The following is a 10,159-nucleotide window of genomic DNA, read 5'->3' as shown; positions in this document are numbered from 1 at the left end:
TATCAATAGAACTCCCCTATGACCCAGCAATAGCACTGTTGGGGATCTACCCAAGGGATACAGAAATGCTGATGCATAGGGGCACATGTACCCCAATGTTCACAGCGGCACTTTCTACAATAGCCAAATCATGGAAAGAGCCTAAATGTCTATCACCTGATGAATGGATCAAGACGATGTGGTTTATATATACAATGGAGTATTACATGGCAATGAGAAAGAATGAAATCTGGCCATTTGTAGCAACACGAATGGACCTTGAGGGAGTCATGCTAAGCGAAATAACTCTGGCAGAGAAGGACAGATACCATGTTTTCACTCACAGGTCTAACAGGAGAAACCTAACAGAGGACCATGGGGAGGGGAAGGGGGGAAAAGTCAGGGAGAGGCAGGCAAATCCTGAGAGACTCTTGAATACTGAAAACAAAATGAGGGCTGAAGAGGCAGGGGGAAAGGGGAAGGGGGTGATGGTCATGGAGGAGGGCACTTGTGGGGAAGAGCACTGGGTGTTATATGGAAACTATCTTGACAATAAACTATATGAAAAAAAAGATACTTGATACAGAGTAAACAAACAGATGAGATGGAGTAGAATACACTTTCTAAACAAAAACATGACAGTTTGTAGTTCATACCATTTAACTATCTTAAACACAGGGGTATCTGGGTGACTCATTTGGTTAAGCGATGGACCCTTGGTTTTGGCTCAGTCATGATCTCACTGTTCGGGGGTTCAAGCCCTGCTTCATGCTCCATGCTGACAGTGCAGAGGCTGCTTAGGATTCCTTCCCTCTGTCTGCCCCTCCCCTGCTCGCTTTCGTGCCCTCTCTTCTCTCTCTCTCAAAATATATAAACAGAGGTGCCTGGGTGTCTCAGTCACTTTAAGCATCTGACTTCAGCTCAGGTCATGATGTCACAGTTTGTGAGTTTGAGCCCTGCGTCAGGCTCTGTGCTGACAGCTCAGAGCCTGGAGCTTCCTTCGGATTCTGTGTTTTCCTCTCTTTCTGCCTCTCCCCTGCTTGTGCACTCACTGTCTCTCTCTCTCTCTCTCTCTCTCTCTCTCTCTCTCTGTCTCTCTGAAAAAATAAAATAAACATTAAAATTCTTTTAAATGAATAAATATTAAAAAACTTAAACACAAATAGAACTCTAAGTTTAATTTAGAGTTACTATTTAGTTGTGAAATGCAAAAGTTCTGTTTCTTCTTTACAATGGTTAAGTCATCTATCTATGTATCTCTTACTATTATTGTTTACTTTGAATGTACCATTTGGCTGCAGGAATACTTAATGCACAGGGCTGCAAACAAACACTGTGCCTTAAGCAAGCTTGAAAAATTCCAAATTGTTTCGAGATTCCGCATGAAACAACATGTGCCGCTGTGTACAGGTGTGTCTGGGATGATAACACAGCTGAGCGTCCCCCGTATTAACTTCCAGGTGGAATAAAGTGCATATTAAAAGTAAATATGTGTGGGCCACCTGGATTCGTGAGTTCAAGCCCTGTGTCAGGCTGTCTGCTGTCAACACAGAACCTGCTTCAGATCCTCTGTCTCCCTCTGTCTCTGCCCCTCCCTCTCTCTCTTTCAAAATAAATAAACTTAAAAAAGGATTAAAGCAAATAAATATGTGCTACATTGAAGTTCACTTGTATATTATTAAAACACCGCAGTATCCTTGGCAACTGCTTAAAACTTTGGGCAATAAAAGGCTTTGCCATTGTTTAGAATTGCTGGCACATGGTGAGACTAGAGAGCAGACTGGTTTTAGGCAGTTGTATCACTGTTTTGGGTTCTTTATAGATAAGCACCCCCTTTTGCCCACACTCAGGGTGGGCTGTTCCCGCCACCTTCCCTTGTGATTTGCGGCTCTACTTTTCTCCCCGCATCCAGCAAACGCTCCGCAAATCATTGTTTCCGTGGAATGGACCTAAATAAACCCAACCAGGGCTTTCAATTGCTCCATACTGTTTAACAAAAATAAATAAGTAAAAATTAGATAAATGTAAGTTGCTAAGTAAATAATCTCCACTGGTTCAATTAGAATGAGAGATTAGTATAAAAACTGCACACAGTAAACTGGAAGCATCAAAAAGACAAGACGTATCTAGTTACAATTGACATTTAGGATTCAATTTCAACTTTTATTTTTTTAATGTTTATTTATTTTTGAGAGAGAGGGAGCAAGCAGGGGAGGGGTAGGGAGAGAGGGAGATAGAATCCCAAGCAGAATCTTCACTGTCAGTGCAGTGCCTGATGCAGGGCTTGATGTCACCAACTCTGAGATGATGACCTTAGTTGAAACCAAGAGTTTGGCACTTAACCGACTAAGTCACCCAGGCGCTCTAGGATTCAATTTCCAAAGAAGCCTGTACCTCACTGGCCAGAGTCACAATCGAGGAAACTATCAGTCATCAAAGTTTGTTACTTCATTTATAAATATATATATATATATATATATATATATATATATATATATATATATGTGAAATAGTAGCTTAGGAAATTTCTGGACAGGTGGCATTTGGTTCGAAGACATTTTGATTCAATCCTTCAGTTAGCTTAGAGGAGTAGATAATATTATAAAAATGGAAGGGAAAAATAGCAAAGAGATGAAATGGGTAATTTAGTCATGCTATGCTTGCTTTTTTCCTTTTGCCTTACATATGGTTTAATTCAAGGACAGCAATATGATTTAGGAATAGAAAAACAGGGCAATACTGTTGTGAGTGCCTATAACATGTAATAGTCACTTAAGAGTCATCCCTGTTCTGGAGCACCTGGGTGGCTCAGTCGGTTGAGTTTCCAACTTCGGCTCAGGTCATGATCTCACAGTTCATGGGTTTGAGCCCTGCATCGGGCTCTGTGCTGACAGCTAGCTCAGAGCCTGGAGCCTGCTTCAGATTCTGTGTCTCCCTCTCTGTCCCTACCCTGCTTGTGCTCTGTCTCTCTGTCTCAAAAATAAATAAACATTAAAAAAAAAAGAGTCATCCCAGTTCTAAGAGGTTATCATTTATATTGCTAGCTCACTTTTAGTGGCTTGGCCAAAATTACTAGCTTCAGTTCCAGAACTGGGCCTATTTATGCTGGGATTATTAAAAAAAAACCCCATTACAATACTCATGGGATACTCATGAGACAAGGTTCTGGTTAGTAGTTTAAAAACAGAAGTAATAAGTGAAGTTTCTGGAGCGTCTGTAAAGGGGATGGACGCAGGTGCCATGATTCCCACTTGGCCTTTATTCTCTGAGCAGGGGGCAGAGGAAATTGCCCCATTTTTTTATCTTGAGCAACTTCAAATACTTTCCCAGCAAAGTCAGAACCCTGTTGACAGACATTAGGCAATAATGGCTCCATTTCTTTAGAACTGGTATTTGTGTCAAGTAAACATGGATGAATAACCTATATATTTATATAGGTAATAAATAAAATTATTTATGGATTTATGATATCCAGGGCACCATCATCTTGGAGGGCTTCCATCTTTACTCATGGTTTCCAGGGTTTTGTGGTCTCTGTTGCAGGCAGAGGGTGAAATGAGCGTTTTTAAGGGCCAAGCCTGGGAGACGCTAACATTACTTCCGAAAACATCCCACTGGCCATTGCGAAATCACATGGCCCTAACCTAGGCTAATGTAGCTTTCCCATAAGGCCAGAAATACAAAAAAGAAATGGAAATTGTTAAACACAGAACAGTCTGTGCCCTGTAGGTTTATCATCTGATTTCTTGATTTTTGATTTTATTGACTACATACTGATTTCCTACTATGGAAGACAAAGGAATAAGTCACAAAGCACTTTCCCTTTAATTACCACTACCTCCAACACTTCCACTCCTTCCACACTTTCCTTGTTTCTGTTCTTCCAAGAACGTTACATCACAGTTGCTGGATAAATATGCATTTAATATGTAAGTTTTTAGGATGATGTAAATAGTGTTTATCGATGAGCCAGAAATGTGCTTTGACATTTTCTTTGTTGCACACACTTCTATTTTCCCTGGACTTAGTTAACATTTACTAAATCTTCTTTGTTTTTAGTGTAATAGAGACTACTTGCTGATTTATCCCTAAATTCACAACAAAAGTTTAATTTCCTCTCAGTATTTTCCAACACATCAAGCCAATTACTAGTAACATGTTTTCAAGAATGAGGAGAGAGCCTTTCTGGTATCCTCTGTCTACCTACTCCAGTTTGGAGTGGTTTTTCGTTAGGCCTGTACAAGGGCAGCCTTTTTTTTTTTTTTTTTTTTAGATTTATTTATTTTTGGGAGAGAGAGAGAGACAGCACGAGTGGGGGAGGGGCAGAGAGAGAGAGAGGGAGAGAAGTGAGAGAAAGAGAAGAGAGGGGAAAAAAGAGAGAGGGAGAGAGAGAGAGGGAGAGAGAGAAAGAATCCCTAGCAGGCTCTGGGCTGCCAGCACAGAGCGTGATATGGGGCTCGAACCCACGGAACTGTGAGACCATGGCTCAAGCCAAAACCAAGATTTGGACGCTCAACCTACCCAGGTGCCCTGCACAAGGCGATCTTGAAACTGCCCTTCCCCACCTTCCTGTGAAGTCACCCTACAGCTCTCCTGTGTTAGAGGCCCTGTTTTCTGCATCTAATCTCTTTTTCTTGTTTTTTTCCCTTATCTTGGTGAAGCACCCTCCCATAGCCTCCACAGAAGGTGCCTTTAAAGTACATCTTTGGGGATTGCATATCTGAAAACGTCTTTATTCTCCTTTCCCCCTCCATCACTACATTGGCAGAATTCTAGTTTGGAAATCACTTTCGCTCAGAATTTTGCATGTAATTCTCCACTGTCTCCTAAATTGTAGCTTTGCTTCTGCAAAGTTGGACGCAGTTCTCATGGTCAATCTGTTATGTTACCTGTTTTGGGGTTTTTCGGGTTTTTTTGTTTGTTTGTTTGTTTGTTTTTGTTTTTTGGTTTTTTTTTTTAGCTCTGAGGGTGGTTAGGATCTTGTCTTTACCTACGGCATTCTGAAATCTCGCACTCATGTATCAGAGTGTGGGTAACTTTACATCCACACTATTTGAGAATCCATCTGGAAACTAACATCCTTTGGTTTTGCAAATGTACTCTCCTACTTTTATTTTGCTAATTCCCTCCCTCTGTTTTATTGGTTCTCTTTCTGTACCTCCTGTCTGTAAGGTGTCAGATACCCTAAAGTAATTTTCCAATTTTTTCTCTCTCCTATTTTCCAGTTGTTTTCCTTTTGGTTCAGCGTCATGGAGAATGGCCTCCACTCTGTCTTCCAACATTTCTTCTGGATATTCTTCGCTACTTTAGCTGTCTACATTTCATTTCCAGGGGCTCCTTGTTAGGCTCTGAACCACAAAAATGGCATCCTGTCCTTTTGTACGGAAGCCAATATTCTCATATGCTGCTGAGGATGTTTAAAAACGTGTTTAAAAAGTCTTCCTATGTTCCCCACTTTGTAATCATTTGTTTTGGTCTGTGTCTTTTATGGGGGTGGGCCGATTGGGCACATTTTCCCTTAGAGTTTAGTAGTTGTGCCTGGTACACCAACAGGGACTTTCCAGCCGTAGCTTCACAGTGTAATCACCTGGGTAGCTTTAAAACTAATAACTCACAAAATGTTATCTCCAGATACACTGATGACATTGCTTCGCAGGGAAGGTACTGGGATTTTTCAAGAGCCCCCCAGATTATTTTAATGTGCAGTCAAAGTTGCAAGCCACTGTGAGAAAGTACTAGTTCAAGCTCACCAGAGAGTATGCCTCCTGTGTCCCAGGGGCCCCGCCTGCGGGAGTACGGAGGGGACCTAGCTACCCATTGAGCCATTGCATATCTTCTCCTTTTCAAGCCCGTGTGTCCCTACGCCTTAATTAGTGCTTCGAGCCGATAGTTTCAGAAGCTTTCTGGATTTCCATAGCATCCATCAGTTAGTTTCTGGATCTTGCGACCCCACACTGTCGTTCTTGGGTCTTCTCGGCCAGTAATTAGTCACCATCTTCTTTCCACCTTCCAGCACGTCGTTGCGATGGTTCACCTGTCATTGCATCCTCGTCCTTTTGTTCTTGTGGATCAGGCCATTTTCTTCTCTTATCGCCGTTTCACTGTTGTTTTGGGAGAGAGAACGTTAAATGTCTGTGGTCCATATGCTTAGTCTAACGCCTCGTCTTCCTCACCTCACCAATTCTTACTCATGCTTCGGGCTTCTGCTCAACTTTCACTTCCTCAGAGAAGCCCTCGCTGGCTGAGCCACGCTTTGTTTTGACAGTATCATTTCTCACAGCACTGTTTTTCCACCAAGGAGGTTTCGGGACAAGATCTGGGAGTTCTAGCAGATTCCCTTGCCCGAATTCCCTGATTGCAAAAGGGAAAATAAAATAATGAGGACTCCCACGATCAAGTATGGATGTGTCCAGCAAAAACACATAATTTCAGTCATTTCACCTATGAGATATGTACTCTTATTGTTTCCTAGATGTTCTACAAATGGCAATTTCAATGTAAAAAGTTTGTTTGCAGAGGATTTTTCTGGCACGTCCACAACACAGAGATAGTCACCTAATGAGTACTTGGTGAAACCATTAACAAAGTGTTAGATTTGCTTCTTGGATCTGCAGTAAAATTTGAATAGCTGGTTGTGTATCTTCTGTCTAACAGGCCCAATATACATGTGTGCACACGTGTGTGTGTGTGTGTGTGTGTGTGTGTGTGTCTGGCGATGGACATGAGTGTATACACTTACAATTTCTTTTTTCTGTTTTTACTTTTATTTGCATTTGTTTTATGCAGAATTTATCCTCCAGCCATAAGTTTTTATTTCTTCAGTGTCTTCTGGGATAGCTTTTTCTTCTGTGCGACCTCCTCCTCTAGTTTAGGGACAACGTGCTCTTTTTCAGTGAGGATCAGCTCGGCGTGGCAGGGCACACTCATATATGGGCTAATCCGACCAGGAGCCCTGTAAGTTCTAGGCCACATCGTGGGGCCTTTGTTCACCTGGATGTGCTCAATGGCCAGAGAATCTACATCTAAACCCTTACGTTCAGCATTACTCTCTGTATTTTTATTTATTTTCAGAGAGAGAGAGAGAGAGCGAGAGAGAGCAAAAGGAAGCATGCACACACACGTGCATGTGAGCGAGCAGGGGGGTGGCAGAGAGAGGGATTGAGAATCCCAAGCAGGCCTCGTACAGACTGTGGAACCCTACGCAGGGCTGGATCTTATGAACCAAGATATCATGACCTGAGGCAAAATCAACAGTCGGTGGCTTAACCGAATGAGCCACCCAGGTGTCCCTACCCTCTGCATTTCTAAGCACGTGCAGTACAAACTCAGCACTCTTTTTGGGCCAGTGACCATCTGTTCAGTCCCAGGGTTTGGCCTGGGCACACCTACCAACCTCACCAGTGTAGGGACAGAATGGCACATGTTGCTTCTGCAAAGTGACACCTTTCAGACCCTTGGTGGCTCTTCAGATATGCATACCCTTGATGGCCCGGACAGTTTCACGTGGGCTCTTAAAGTGACCATGAAGATGTGAGCCTCTTGATTTGCATGCTTTTGTCGGGTTTTCTGGCACAAGTGAATAGCGAACCATCTTCAGAGATCAGGATTTTGGTATCGTTCTTGAATTTTTTTTCAAAAAAACTAAACTTTTAAAATATATTTCGGAATAGGCAACACAAAGATACAAAACAGTATAACACGGAAAGCTTCTCGGTCTCTCACCACTTGGTTCCCCTAGAGTCAACAAGATCCATTTCTACCAGAAACATGTAAACAGTTTATACTTCTTAAATGCAAGTGGCAGCAATATGACACACACCCTTTTGTGGTTTCCTTTTTACACTTTACAGGATATCTGAGAAGGCATCCCACACTCTCATAGAGAGCTGATTCATTTTCTTCTAATGGTTGCACGATACTCCCCCAGGGGGGTACACCATACTTTCCTCAGCTGATCCCTTATTAATAGATATATCTGGAAACTTCTTTAATAGCCTAGTTTTATTTGTACAACATAATGATTTGATGCATACGGCCAAATGATTACTCTAGTAAATCGAGTTACCGACCATCACCACACATAGTTAAAATTATATTTTCTTGTGATGGGAACTTTTAAAATCTACTCTCAGCAACTTTCAAATGTGCAATTCAGTGTTATTAACTACAGGCACTGTGCTGTACAGCCCCAGGGGTGTTTATTTCCTAACTGTAGGTTTGTGCCTTTGATCCCCTTCACCCATTTTGTCCCCTACCCCATGCTCCAACCCCCAGTGTGGCAACCACCATTCTGTTCTGCCTTTCTTAGATTCCACACGTAAGTGAGATGCTAGAATACTTGTCTTTCTCTGCCGGACTTACTTCACTTTGCATAATGCCTTCAAGGTCCATCCATGTTATCACGAACACACATATGGAAATTATGTTTTCAATATTGCTCTTACAAAGGACATGGCAATAAGAAAGCTGTATAGACAATTTGTGCTTTTCAACAATCTCATTTAATGTCTAAATGATCTTATAAAAGGTAAAATGACATTCTTTTTTTTAAAAAAATAAACCCACTATGGCTACAACATGGTGACTACGCTGTGGGAGGTAAGAGTGTAAGCAGAGAAACGAGTTAGGAGGCTACTGCACTAGTCCAGGTGACAGAATGATGGCAGCCTGTCCTACAGTGACAGCAGAGGGACCAAGTTGCACATTTGGTTTGAAATAGGTAAACTTGCCATCAAGGGCATTGTATATGCAAAACTACAGTGAACAAGTGAAATGTGTGTCAGAAGCTTGTATTTGGAAGCCATTGGCAAATAGATGGAAAGTGACCCTGGGCATTAGATTGGATCACTAATGGGGAGAATTTGGGGTGAGATCCGTAGAGGCCCAAATGCTAGGCTCAGAGAAAGGACAACATTTGTACTAAATTATCTAAGGAAATTAGAAGGGAATATTCATAGAAGTAGGAATAAAATCAAGACAATATATTATGGTGACCTCCAAGGAAACAGTGCTTCAAAAAGGAGGAAATCACCAACATGTCTTTTTAATTTCCAAAAAAAAAAAAAAAAAAAACCTAAGAGAAAGACTTCTACGGTACTTTATTCAAGGCCTTCCCAGCCCACTTAACTTTCTCTTTCATGGACTGGAAGAATAAACATTGTGAAAATGTCATTTTTACCCAAGGCAATCTACACATTCAATGCAATCCCCATCAAAGTTCCACCAGTGTTCTTCTCAAAGCTAGAACAAGCTATCCTCAAATTCGTATGGAACCACAAAAGACCCTGAATAGCCAAAGTAATATTGAAGAAGAAAACCAAAATGGGAGGCATCACAATCCCAGACTTTAGCCTCTACTACAAAGCCGTCATCATCAAGACAGGAGAGTACTGGCACAAAAACAGACACATGGACCAATGGAAGAGAATAGAGAACCCAGAACTGGGCTCACAAATGTATGGCCAATAAATTTTTGACAAAGCAGGAAAGAGCATCCAACAGAAAAAAGACAGCCTCTTTAGCAGGTGGTGCTGGGAGAACTGGACAGCAACATGCAGAAGAATGGAACTAGACCACTTTCTTACACCATACACAAAAACAAACTCAAAATGGATGAAGACCCTGAATGTGAGACAGGAAACCATCAAAACCCTGGAGGAGAAAGTAGGAAACAACCTCCTTGAGCTCAAACACAGCAATTCCTACTCAACACATCCCCAAAGGCAAGGGAAATGAAAGCAAAACTGAACTCTTGGGACCTCATCAAGATAAAAAGCTTCTGCACTGCAAAGGAAACAATCAAGAAAACTAATAGGCAACCGACAAAACAGGAAAAGATAGTTGCAAATGACATATCAGATAAAGGGCTAGTATCTACAATCTACAAGAAACTCACCAAACTCCACACCCGAAAAACAAATGACCCAGTGAAGAAATGGGCAGAAGACATAAACAGACACTTCTCCAAAGAGGACATCCAGATGGCCAACAGGCACACGAAACGATACTCAACATCACTCATCATCAGGGAAATACAAATCAAAACCACACTGAGATACCACCTCATACCAGTCAGAGTGGCTAAAATGAACAAATCTGACGAGGGTGTGGAGAGACGGGCACCCTCCTACACTGCTGGTGGGAATGTCAACTGGTAAAGCCGCTCTGGAAAACAGTGTGG

This window comes from Suricata suricatta, chromosome X (genome assembly GCF_006229205.1).
Source record: "Suricata suricatta isolate VVHF042 chromosome X, meerkat_22Aug2017_6uvM2_HiC, whole genome shotgun sequence".
NCBI classification, from domain to species: Eukaryota; Metazoa; Chordata; class Mammalia; order Carnivora; family Herpestidae; genus Suricata; species Suricata suricatta.
Note: the sequence above shows the minus strand (reverse complement) of the source record.